This window comes from Schistocerca nitens, chromosome 6, assembly GCF_023898315.1.
Source record: "Schistocerca nitens isolate TAMUIC-IGC-003100 chromosome 6, iqSchNite1.1, whole genome shotgun sequence".
Classification (NCBI taxonomy): domain Eukaryota; kingdom Metazoa; phylum Arthropoda; class Insecta; order Orthoptera; family Acrididae; genus Schistocerca; species Schistocerca nitens.
Window position 1 is genome coordinate 62,995,984 of NC_064619.1, and position 13,306 is coordinate 63,009,289.

Genomic DNA, 13,306 nt, shown 5'->3' on the forward strand with positions numbered 1-13,306 from the left:
TGATTTTGTCCAAGAAATGTTCATCCTCATGTAATCGATTTAACATACCTGCATGAAAGTTCTTGCCAGCAATTTTATCACTGTCTTTTATTGCTTGTAGTATAGTCAATCTGCACGGTTTCAAATGCAAACGATTTCTCAACACTTGTCAAACAGTCGTATGTGGGATTTGCAGTTCACGAGATGCACCTCGGGTCGATTTCGTAGTGCTGTTGACGAAACGTTGTCTCACTCGCTCAACGACGTCGCCAGATGTGCTTTGATGATATGATGATTTCCCATGTCTTACCGACCACCCTGTTTCCATTAAACATTTATGCCACCTTCAGCGTACTTGGTACGGATATTACGATGAACTGTTGTCACTGACTTCGATACTTCAAACCAAAACACACAGCTAGCATGGTCGGGTCCAGTGAAGGCAGCCATCTTCAACGCAACTGCCGCTAGCGCTCCTTACGATGCGATTCACCACTAGCGAACTACGCGAGACAAAGCTTGATATATTTTCCTACACATTGGCACTAGAATCACCTATGTAGGTACTATGAATTAACTTATATGAATATTCAAAGTCGTGAAGACCTTTTTGAAACACGTTTCTCTCTTGTGTTTACATGTGTAAGGGGAACAGAACTGAAGATAGAACGCGACCTTGTCCAACCCCATCTTGTATCATTAGGGGTTTGTTAAATCCGTCAACATTAGTGAATATGGAAACAGCTGTGTGTGTGAAACTGCTTTTCTTATAACTGGAGAAAGCCGGCCGGTGTGGCCGTGCGGTTCTAGGCGCGACAGTCTGGAACCGCGTGACCACTACGGTCGCAGGTTCGAATTCTGCCTCGGGCATGGATGTGTGTGATGTCCTTAGGTTGGTTAGGTTTAAGTACTTCTAAGTTCTAGGGGACTGATGACCACAGATGTTGAGTCCCATAGTGCTCAGAGCCATTTGAACCATTTGAACTGGAGAAAAAGGCTTGGTGAGGCCACACCAGAAAACATTTTCCACAGGTTTTATCTTACATTATAAAACAAAATTTTAAATAATTCAGCAATCAGCATATTGTTGTGAACAGACTGTACATTCGTCAGTGACTTTGACGTGGATACTGTGTAAAAAAAAAAATCAGTTCTTAAATTCGATTTGACTCCATTCTGTTTAGATTAAACTAATATTTAAAGCGATTTAAGGTGATTAAACGAGGTTCGGTTATCTGTTGGTATGTTTGGTTTACCCGAAATTGAGTTAAAACGCACCGACATTGAACACGGCATTCATTTCAGTGAAACCATCCCGTCTCCTCTATACCTCTTTTGTTGTTACGCAATAACCGTCTCCTCTATATCTCTTTTGTTACGCAACCTTCCCTTTTACAATAAACTATGAAACCTTCCCTTAGGATTTCTATCTCTTGCTTACTAATAACAAATGAAATCTTCCCTTTGAAATTTATTCTCTTTCTCAATCTTCGCATACAAATTTAATTGCTGCTTATTAAAAGTGACTTTCTGATGATTTAGGCGAAACATAGAATGTGTCGTCGCCGTGGCCCTCAGTCGTTACCTGCAATAATTCAAAACTGTTCCTTACCTACTTTACTGTTACTGGATCGCCATCTGACTGCTACATCGAACTGCGACATGAATATACTTACTCTGGTTTACTATACTCTATTAACTGCTGGTGGGCTGTCATAATAAGTGGCTGTATTTATTACCAAAGTTGACGTTATTCTGTAATAGCAAAACTTACGTTATTCTTTAATTAATTTGTATGAAGTTACGTAATTCATAGTTGCACTTTTTCTTGACATCAATAAAATTTTTGCAAATTTTTATGTTGATGGTATTTGGGATGGATTATAATCAGTAATGCAACATTGCTGGCAAAAATTAATTATATTCTGAAAACGTTTCTTCAAATGTTTACTGCTGGTAATGAAATGATTTTACAAACGCTCAAATGGGACTTACTTTTTACAATAATCTTACGACTAGCATTGCGCAAACATACCTTCAGTAGTCTTGAGTTTCTAAAAAAAAATTATTCAATAATATTAGTTCCTCTTATGATAATAGTAAGCTGATGTCTCTGAATATCCGTTTATAATCTCTTGTAAATCATAGCTGGTGGCTGGCAGGCACACCGCTTCTCTCAACCTCTCGCTTCAGACCTGCTACGGACTCGCATCACTTCTCGCTTACTATTGACTTCCTACGAACGCTAAAGTGCGGTCTCTCCTGCCAACAATGCTTTCTGGTGCAGACAATCCCTGCTACCATTACAAAATGTATCAATGCGTGGCCTTTCCCGCTCTTTTCTTAAAATGTATCCAAACGCGGTCTCTCCCACCCTTTTTAACATTATATCAATTTGCGGTCTCTCTCTTGCCAACAATGGTGCAGACATCCCCGGCTACCACAATTGTTTCATACATGACAAATATTAATTATTCCTACTTAATCCTGTTAATAAAATATAAACACCTTTCATAAATGGTTATTTGACAATAGACAATAGAAATAAACACGTCTTACATCAGTAGTAGTGTGAATTATGTAGGTCTCGCTTTAATCGGTGTTAGAAAAACAACATAACATACAGGATTATGAAGGGAGAGACAATAGCGGTGAGTCAGTGCGGCATCGCGTTTGAGTGGGCCATTTCTGGTGCGGTCGCGGCAGCGGAAGGAACTAATGTCGCTTGCGTCGCTAATGAATTCCCGATAAACGCCTCCCCTCCCCTCCCCTCCCCCCCACCAGCTCCACCCGACACGCCCGCCTCTGACTCGCCACATCGCTCCCGTAAATGGGTTCGTCCGCCCTCGGTTCAGTGGGTACGGCGCCACAGCGTCTCCCCGGCTGCGAGAGAAAGCGGAACTGCGGGAGTATGGAAACAATTTAGTCCGATGCAGATTCAGGCACAGACAGTGAAAGAACAGCCAGTTTTATCCGTCCTATATACCTCTATGGTCACAGACGAACTACAATTTGAGAGCGCGAACAATCTCTCAATAAAAGTTCTGCAGTTTGGTGATTCGATTAAAACTTTCCACGTAATGTGTATCCCATTTTTATTGGTTAAAGAGATGCAGCCATCAGAATGTGTCGTATAAAAACAATCACAAAGGTGCCACGCTGAGGTAAATGATTAAGTTCGATACTGATTTTCATAAATTCAAACTTCAGCTTCAATGCTCTTTGGAATTCTCTTCGCAGCACTACGTGTAAATCTTTCGAGGTCTTCTTTGTACCGATATTAGTAAGACCAAAGATCAATTCTCTCTTATGTCTCCATATTCTTTGTAGACTTCAGCTTTCTCCCATTCCCGTAGTAAATATCTGAAGTGGAATGGACTGGCGATCTTGGTGGTCAAGAGGCGTTACCAGTTCTGCCGATCCATCATCCGGAAAATGTTAGGTTTAGATGTGTCATCTGGTGACTACAATGGGAAGGGTTCTCGTCATGCTCTAGGTAAATGTCCAACTTTGTAGCCAGAGGAGCCTCTTCCAGTTACGCAGAATGCTTCCTTTCAAGAAAATATCGATAAGACGGCTGCGCCAGACAATGAGGTAATACAGAAGGCCAATAGAACTCTTCGTCTATCGTGCCAGTCTATACAGAGAATCACTCATGAAAATAACGCTCCACATAATTTTGTGAGTTTTCTGTGGACCTCGCTGTTAGTTACAACTGTTATCGACACATTCACAATATGAAATGGCTTCATCAGTAAACAGTAATAAGATGTACGGTACTAAAGATCCATAGAGCTCGAAAAATTTCAGATAAACTCCGTCTCCCCGAAGGTTCAAAACTTCTACGAATAGTGCTCCAAAGAAATCGCTACTTAGATCATTACTGAACGTGTGATCCAGTCAAAATGAAGAACTAAGACACAGCCGGCCGGGTGTGGCCGAGCGGTTCTAGGCGCTACAGTCTGGAACCGCGCGACCGCTACGGTCGCAGGTTCGAATCCTGCCTCGGGCATGGATGTGTGTGATGTCCTTAGGTTAGTTAGGTTTAAGTAGTTCTAAGTTCTAGGGGACTGATGACCACAGAAGTTAAGTCCCATAGTGCTCACAGCCATTTGAACCATTTGAACTAAGACACATCGGAATTACAAGTATAGGGTCCGAGTGGGCACTGATTTAAATCAATGGGGAAAGTTCAAAATTTGTGCTGGACTCGGCTTCGAACGATGGTCTCCTGCTTTCCTGGCAGTTCCTCTGACAAGTAAGCCATTGGGACACAGTGGTCAACGGCACGGTGTGTTCCACCACTCCCCAACTTATACGCACTGTACTAATGTAGTGTCCCTGCCCATTATCATTATTGCTCTTGGCATTTATCCGATTCCCGTAAGAGTTCCAGCACACCAGGCTGTGGATAAGCCGAGAATTTGGATCTGATGTAAGTGGTGCTAGGACAATCCGTGCAGCTGCCATGACCACTGTGTCACGATGACTTAGCGGTGAGCCTGCCAGTGTGGCCGCGCGGTTAAAGGCGCTTTGGTCTGGAACCGCGCGACCGCTACGGTCGCAGGTTCGAATCCTGCCTCGGGCATGGATGTGTGTGATGTCCTTAGGTTAGTTAGGTTTAAGTAGTTCTAAGTTCTAGGGGACTGATGACCTCAGATGTTAAGTCCTATAGTGCTCAGAGCCATTTGAACCATTTTTGAACTTACAAGGGAACCTCCCCATCGCACCCCCCTCAGATTTAGTTATAACTTGGCACAGTGGATAGGCGTTGAAAAACTGAACACAGATCAATCGAGAAAACAGGAAGAAATTGTGTGGAACTATGAAAAAAGTTAGTAAAATATACAAACTGAGTAGTCCATGCTAAGATAGGCAACGTCAAGGACAGTGGAAGTCAAGGAGCGCTGTGGTCCCGTGGTAAGCGTGAGTAGCTGCGGACCGAGAGGTGCTTGGTTCAAGTCTTCCGTCGACTTATAATTTTACTTTCTTTATTTTCGCAAAGTTATGATCTGTCCGTTCGTTCATTGACGTCTCTGTTCACTGTAATAAGTTTAGTGTCTGTGTTTTGCGACCGCACCGCAAAACCGTGCGATTAGTAGACGAAAGGACGAGCCTCTCCAATGGGAACAGAAAACATTTGATCGCAAGGTCATAGGTGAACCGATTCCTCCACAGGAAAATACGTCTGATATATTCTATACGACACTGGTGACGGCATGTGCGTCACATGACAGGAATATGTTTTCGACCCACCTAACTTGTACACTTGGCGAATGGGTAAAAAGATTTTTCTACCTTGCCCGATTTAGGTTTTCTTGTGGATGTGATAATCACTCCCAAAAAAGCGATGAAAACATAAGAGTCTGACACAAACTGAAAATAAAGAATTAAAATTTTCACTTGGTGGAATACTTGAAACGAAGACCTCTCGTTCCGCAGCTGCTCACGCTAACCACGGGACCACGGAGCTACTAAACTCTAATTGGCCTTGATGTTGCTTATCTATCACGTGGACTACTCATTTTGTATATTTTTGCTTATTTTTTCATAGTTCCACACAACTTCTTCCGGTTTTCTCGATTGATCTGTGTTCAGTTTTTCAAGGCCTTTCCACTGTGCCAACTTATAATTAAATCTGAGGGGGGTGCGATGGGGAGGTTCCCTTGTTAGCGGTGAGTCCGGTGTTAGCAGCGGTGGGGCAGGGACGTCGTGCCTGTATCCCGCCTGTTAGCGTACCGCGCGCGCGTTTTCCTGTTTACCTTCCGCTGCGGCGAGTGTAACGCGTACGTCTCGCGGTAATGCCGTGGCACACTCGTATCGCAAGTCCACAATTAATATAACATTTAAAGCGCACTACGCAAGACCTCAAGCACTTGAAATTGAACGTTTCATCCGAGAAGAGCTTCATATTGCACCTCAAGACATCATTGGGATCCACTTTTCTATAAGAAACAGTGTCGTCTACATAAAACTGAGCAATGAAGAGGAGTGCACAGATTTTGTGTGCAGACACACTCACGGTTTTAAATTTAAGCATCCTCGTGGCCACATATGAACAGTAACGATCGACCATGCTGGATTACGCCTTCGCACTCTGAGGGTCTTCGAGCTGCCATTCGAAGTCCCGCCAGATGTTCTGATGATAGCTTTCAAATCATACGGCAACTTGCTAAGCCACCTGGCTGAAAAATGGCAAACGTTTTAGACATATCCCGTCTTAAACGGAGTGCGACAAATTAAGATTTCTCTGACGAAGCATGTGCCATCCTATATAGTAATTGGAGGCTGTAGAGCCATTGTCATGGACGAAGGACAACCGCGTACTTGCGCCGGCTGAGGCCAAGAAGGACATGTCCGATCGGCCTGTATTCAGCGCTGACTGACTCAGACACCGGTTGGTGAAGTTTCATCCCCAGCGACACCTATTTCACTCCCTATATATTAAACATTCTCGGTATTCTTGCCGCGTCAGTTCTGGGTAAAATCTCGAGCTTTCGACGATTACCTCCATCGCCATCGTCAGGAGCCGACTGTCTTCACTGCTGCTGTGGTAGCCTCTATATAGCCGAAGACGGCTTCTGATTGGTCGGCTGTGATTGGTCGGCGATTACGTACTGCTGTCGCAGACGATGTCACTGTGTGCGCCGGTGGCGCCACCGCTTTCGTTTGAACGTAAACCTTGGAAGGAACGTCTCTGCTGCTTCTCAGCATCAAGCGCTCGTTTCCATGCACAGCTCAGATGATATCCGCTATCGCGGTTAAAGTTCTTTTGGGTCATTCTTATTTAGACAGCCTCCTCAATAATAGAATCCGAGAACGTGGAGGCATGAGACAGAATTTTAGTTTCATCGAACTATATTTTATGTTTGTTCAAGAGGCTGTGCTCCGCAATTGTCGATGTCTCCAGTTCTCTATTTTTAATATGGCGTTGGTGTTCTGCACAGCGGTCGGCAACGGTACGAATCGTCTGACCTATATAATTCCTTCCATACTCACCGGGTATATTATAAACTCCAAGGATCCTGAGGCCGAGATTGTTCTTAACAGGGCGCATCATCTCCTTAATTTTCTTAGGAGGACGACAAATCGGTCTTATACCTCGTCTACGCAGGACTCTTCCTATTTTGCTGGAAATCGCGCCACAAAAAGGAAGAACCGCAATCAGGGTTTCAACCGGTGAGGTTGCAGCATTTTCACGTTTCCTTCTTTTGGAAAACGCTGCCTTTATATCGCGGGCACTCCCTATTACGTATGCAACGGCCGTAGCCGCAACAGCTGTTATTGCCCAGGATCGAAACACCATATTGCGGTAAATGTTCGATGACAGTGTGGTGGACACCATATTTCCCTCCACGACGTCATCGGTTGAATTATCCGAAGACGGTGATCAATTGTGCCACCAAGACGAGCCTAAAGACAAGATGGAAGTAGAAACAGAAATTTCCCAACTTCTGCCTTCCTACCAATGGAGACCGCATCATACGATTGTCGCCCATACTCTGACACAGAACAACATGTCCGAAAACAACGGTCCTCGCGAAGTAGGGCAAGAAACGGTATTAATTCTATGTGGGTGCAATACAGGACAATGTTTCAGAACGGCCGAGCAATATCGTTGTTGCAACGGGTTTTTGCATGCGAAGGTAGAGAATATTCCGTGTCATCGATGATCCGGCCATGTATACATCTAACCTTTCCTGCAAATACTTCAATCGCTCTGTTTGACTACCTGTTTCTCGCGATGACAACGTTGCACTGACTAGTCACTTCATCTGATCAGTGCAACTATAGTCTACTATTTCATATCAGTTCGAAATGTGATGTGCGGACGTAGAGGTTTTGTTTCTTGCCTACAAGAGTGTAAAACTGGGCGAATAAGAAAACCGTGACCCAGACGAAGATCCGGCGTTATTTCACCACAGTGCATAACCACTTTCCCCTGAGCAAAACGTCTTCGCCAAAACTAGAAAATACCAGTCTATATAGCTGATTTGGAGAGCTTTGACCGCTATTTGAGATAATTCCTTAATAATCTACCGCAATCAGCCGGACAAAGACACATCTTCCTTGTTCGTGGTCTGGAGCAGCAGCCCTGTAGGAAACGCTTTTGCTGACTAGTCTGAATATGAATAGGCTCGGACAGTAAACATCGGTTTCTACATCTACATCAGCGTGATTACTCTGCTATTCACAATAAAGTGCCTGGCAGAGGGTTCAATGAACCACCTTCAAGCTGTCTCTCTACCTTTCCACTCTCGAACGGCACGCGGGAAAAACGAACACTTAAATTTATCTGTGCGAGCCTCGATTTCTCTTATTTTATCGTGATGATCATTTCTCCCTATGTAGGTGGGGGCCAACAGAATGTTTCCGCGGTCGTAGGAGAAAACTGGTGATTGAAATTTCGTGAGAAGTTCCCGTCGCAACGAAAAACGCCTTTGTTTAAATGATTGCCACTCCAATTCACGTATCATGTCTGTGACACTATCTCCCCTATTTCGTGATAATACAAAACGAGCTACTCTTCTTTGTACTTTTTTGATGTTATCCGCAAGTCCCACCTGATACAGACCCCACACCGCACAGCAACACTCCAGAATAGGGTGGACAAGCGTGGTGTAAGCAGTCTCTTTAGTAGACCTGTCGCACCTTCTAAGTGGTGATAAAGCTGCAAGGCGTAAGTATTGAAATACGTTCCGTATGATTGATGACTATGACAGAACATAGGTTAAGCAAATTCCATCGTTTGTGTTTTTCTTTATACGCTCAGATTTCACATACAGAATATCCGCTCTTTTCACATCTCTATTAAGAACACGCGCTGGTCTGAATCCGTGTTTGTGGTATGCATCTGTAAATCCAAGTTTTCAGTATGCCTGTACTATATTTTGTGATTCTACAATGTTCTACGGAAGCAATATAATATATCCCGATTCAGTGTTTGTTTACCACCAGGGCGAAGTTGTATAATCTACTAATAAATAATAATGTAGACCAGTATGTGGTGCCGATGGCGAATCAGCGTTTTTCTATAACCATTTTTTATCTGTTGTGCTGAGTGATATGCAACTTGAGAAGCCGCAACGAGGAACGTCTCAGAATATCTACAACACGTATGTGTGAGTTGCTTTCAAATGCTACTATGCGATAATGCATGACCTGAGTTTTCTTGGGCCATATACAATATTATGGCAATGCGTGCATGCAGTAGTGTTAGCGTCTGCATTAATTCTATGTGGGTGCAATACGGGATAGTATTTCAGAACGGCCGAGCAATATCGTTGAAGTAACGGGCTATTGCAGGCGAAGGTAGAGAATATTCCGTGTGATCAGTGATCCGGCCATATATACATTTAACCTTCCCTGCAAATACTTCCATCGCACTGTTTGGCTACCTGTTTCTCACGATAACAACGTTGGACTGACTAGTCACTTCATCTGATCAGTGCAACTTTAGTCTACTATTTCATATCAGTTCGAAAGGTGATGTGCGGATGTAGAGATTTTGTTTCTTGCCTACCAGAGTGTAAAAATGGGCGAATAAGAGAACCGTGACCCAGACGAAGATCCGGCGTCGGATGACACACAGGACTCTACCACCGCTACCCGCCTGTCCCGTCACGATACTACAGCGAATACAGCTCCTGAGCCTCAGACTGACAGCACTATTTCTGCCACTGAACATGAGCGCGAGCGCTATAATGACAGCACTAATAAACAGTTACCAATTGCTACATGTGATTCTTGGGCGAATGATATCGAGGATAAGCCACAGCACCTAGAGGATGCTGAGGGCTGAGACGTTCTCTCAGCTGTCCCCAGCTCCGATCAGCCACAGTGACTACGGCTGTATCGTCAGCCTCTGTGCTGCCGCCCCTGCCGCCCACGCTGGGCCTCTGAAAAGCCCAGTTGCCGACCTGGCTAACAAAACATACCGTCTAGCAACATTAACATCAATAACATACGTACCCGACATAACGTAGCCATGCTACAGGATCTGCTCAATGCAGCAGACATCGACATTGCGCTCCTTGAAGAGGTGTTGTCGAAGACTTCAAGGAATCCCATGGCTACAAGAGTTGGGTCTCACATGCGTCGGCCATTGGCAGTGGTGTGGCGATCCTCCTCCGCGAATGTACACCAGCGGAAGACGTCGAGTCTCCCTGACGCCAGAGGCATGGCTAGCTGGTCGGTGTGGCCGAGCGGTTCTACGCGCTTTAGTCTGGAGTCCGGAACCACGCGACCGCTACTGTCGCAGGTTCGAATCCTGCCACGGGCATGAATGTGTGTGATGTCCGTAGTTTGTTAGGTTTAAGTTGTTCTAAGTTCTAGGGGACTGATGACATCAGATGTTAAGTCCCATAGTGCTCAGAGCCATTTTTTGAACCTCTGAAAGAACCATTTTTTTGACAGGCATGGCTCTTACTATCCAAAGAGTCAAACCTATTAACATCTATGCGCTGTTGGGATCTGGTCTGCGTCGCGAACGTTCCACTTTCGTCGCTCATACATCACTCCCCTCTTTCTGGGCCGGGTATTTCAACTGTAGCCAAGCACCTAAGGATCAGTTACCACAACATTCTCCCTGCACAAAACTAGCGACAATTATAAATAATGTGCAAATGATGGACTCATGGGAGAATGTTTGTGGCGATCGGCCCAGATTTACGTACTACACCAACCATTCCTCCAGCCGCATCGACCGGATTTACATCTCGCGCTCCATAGCTGTGGGGGCTAGAGCTGCCTAAGTTTGGCCCACAGCGTTTCCTGACCACGAGACCTACATCTGTGCCATTACCCTCGGCCGCCAGAAGGCATGGCACAGCTGTGGTCCTTGGAAGTTGAACGTCGCCCACATAACCTCTCAGGAATTTCGGCGCCTTATACGGAACACATGGGATTCCTGTAGTCGCTGGCTTGGCACCTACCGGTCTACTCAGTCTTGGTGGTTACTCTGCGGCACACCAGCCCTCCGGAAGACCTTCATAGACTATGGTCGAGATGTAGCTTCATGGAAGAGACATACCATGAACTTTTATTGCAGCATCTTCCGGGAATGTACAATGATGCCGTACTCACCTGCAAGGCAGGTGACGGTGAACCGTGCCAAGGCACAGACCATCAGATTTACACGTTGCCACGTTGAGGGTGGGATCGTAAGAGCACGCACTCAGCACTCAAGACAGAGTGGCCCAGGAGGAACCGTCCATGTATCACGTCATTGCAGAACGACGGTGCCGACGCAAGACACTGATCCACGGTATCACGAAGGAAGCTGGACGACACCTTGATACCTAGCGCGATATAGGAAACGCCCTTCATGCTCACTACACTAGGCTGTACTCGGAACACCGACATCCCCCAGAGGTGATCGCCAAACTCTCTCAACTGACTTATGGCACGATCTCTCCGACAGTGGCAGCGGATTTGACTGCAGGAGGAAATGATTGAAGCAACACAGGCGGGGGATGCTCATAAGTCCCCGGGACCTGATGGCCTTCCTCTGGAATTTTATCGGACATATCAGCAACTGCTGGCACTAGCATGGACTGATATTTGCTGCGGTCATATGTCTCCGACGACACAGATCCCTGGTGCGTTCCTAGAAGGACTTGTTGTGCCATACACAGAACACGAGGTGGATCCGGCATCAGTGATTATCTATCGCCCCTTGACCGTACTCAACAGTGACATGAAGATTTTCACCCGGCTTCTGGCAGCTCGCCTAAAGCGATCGGTCTATTGTGTTGTGTCGCAGGAGCAGGCATCGCTAGGAGGTGATCACTGCACTGTGCCGATATCGAGTTATGATCGCGCGAGCCAAAGCTCGCCAAAAGCCTAGAGTTTTGGCCTCAGTCGACTTTAGCCAGTGCTGCTCTGCGTTTGTATTGTCCTACCATATTTCTGCCCATGCGTTCGCTGTCGTTGCTCCATTGTCTGTAAAAAACTTTGTATAGTCGGATGATGGGAAGGAAGTCTGGATGTACTGAGGGCAGCAACTTCCTCACATACAAGGGGGTACGTATCCGCAGCTATTTTTGTAAACTACAGCTTAAAACCACACTTTTGCTGCAATAATGGCGGACAAATAATCACTAAGAACTGTATACCGTTTGATAATGAGTCCCTAGGATACTTGGTCCCAGTAATGATGAATAAAAGTTTCTGCCATTGCAAATGCGATTGTCTGAAATCATTCCTGAAAACCATCAGCTGCACGTTTGCCCATTTACAACTTTTGTTCGATTACAGTCTGGATAAAAATAACCTGCTGCCTGTTTTAATTACTGCCACCAAGAACGAAGTCGTTGAGTGTGTACGTAACGTACGTCTCACTAGAACTTTTTTTCATTTTACCGATGACAATTGGGCTGACATTTTCTTCTTATTAGTGTTAGGAAGTAAAACTTTTACCATCTACATTTTCTCGTTTACAGCGTATCTGTCACAACACGTATATCTTTGTCTGCCTATAGTGAACGTTTAATCTTTCGAATATTCGCAAAAGCAGAATTTAACCACCATAATCCCATGGGTGACGATAACACCATGTAACACGGCTTGCAATTGTAACAATACATCGACTTCTTTTCGCATAAATGTCAAATGGTTCTTAAGGTTGTATATATTTTGTATCATAAATGGTATTTAATATTTGTAATTGACTGACCTCTTACACCCGTGGCCAGAGAAGGCAAATTTACTATGTATATTAGTAACTGTGACATATATAAAAAATGTTACCTCTGAATTTTGTAAGTTATTCATCACTTGTCTTTAATAAAATCTCTCCTCCTTGTCTTCTTTTTCTTCTAGCCTAGTCTCTCCTGCCTTGGGCATTGCTTGTGTAAGCATATGTGATTATTAAATAACACTAATTGCATTAACTGGGAATGATGAACAACTTACTTATTACAAAACTAACTGCCATAATTTTCCCAGCTTTCCCTGTAAGTACTTGTAACGCTTTCGACAATAACGGTTTGCCGACAAGCTATTAGCAGCCATTTTTTACATCTCATGCAGATCGCTATTACCGATAGCGAACTCATTCAGAGCCCGCAGTTATTCTGTCATTACAAAGTCCGATGTCCAAATGCAAATAAAGGTAGCGCGACTGTAATAATTAATATCCAAGTGGTTGTGAATTAGAAATTATGAGCCTGTTAGTCCAGTGACAGAGAACTAGTCTACATACTCTCATTCCTAAAATATGAATAATTTTCTTTGCGAGTGTAATGCTTCTTCTTTGTTTGAGAGGGAGAGTTATACAGTCTTCATAATGTCATCAATTCGGCAAGGAAGAGAATCTGCTGTTCTT